At 34.0% G+C, this 727-nt stretch overlaps 1 pseudogene; it reads left to right on the forward strand.

Annotated features, from left to right (window-relative positions):
- Positions 1 to 290: 290 nt before the first annotated feature.
- LOC131808632 (U4 spliceosomal RNA) lies at positions 291 to 373 on the forward strand (annotated as a pseudogene).
- The last annotated feature ends 354 nt before the right edge of the window (positions 374 to 727 follow it).

Consider the following 727-nt stretch of genomic DNA (forward strand, 5'->3'; position numbering starts at 1 on the left):
ATAAACAATACAGAATATTGTAATGCTGTAATGCAACTGTAAAAGTAACTTTTAAGTCAACCATAAGAGTTAAAATACAAAAGTATTAAAATAGCTATTATTATAGAAAATATGTTAGGGACAACTGGGTTGCTCAGTGGTTAAGCCTCTGCCTTCAGCTCAGGTCATTCCAGGGTCCAGGAATAGAGCCCTTTGTCATGCTTCCCTGCTCAGTAGAGTATCTGCCCCTCCCCCCATGTTCTCTCTTACTCTTTCTCAAACAAATAAGTAAAATATTTTTTAAAATATATAGCTTTGCGCAGTGGCAGTATCGTAGCCAATGAGGTTTATCCGAGGCGCGATTATTGCTAATTAAAAATATAAAAAGACATAAAGTGTGGCATCAATACCCTAAAATGTGTAGAGGTAGAAGGAAAAGTCTAGAGTTTTACATGCAATTGAAGTTGTTCATCAGTTTAGAGTAGACCATTATAACTATAAGAAGTTTTATAAGTCATATGGTAGTGAAATACCTATAGGAGATACAAAAAAGTAGGGGGAGGGGGAAGAGATCAAAATATGTCCTAGAAAAATTGAATGATTTACAAGGAAATAAAGAGAGGACAAAAGGGACAAAAAAAACTAGAAGGCAGATACAAAACTGTAATATAAGTCCTTCCCTATTACTAATTGCTTAAACATAAATAGATTAAATTTTCTAATAAAAAATATAGAGTAGGGGAGCCTG

Source organism: Mustela lutreola, chromosome 9 (genome assembly GCF_030435805.1).
Source record: "Mustela lutreola isolate mMusLut2 chromosome 9, mMusLut2.pri, whole genome shotgun sequence".
Classification (NCBI taxonomy): Eukaryota; Metazoa; Chordata; class Mammalia; order Carnivora; family Mustelidae; genus Mustela; species Mustela lutreola.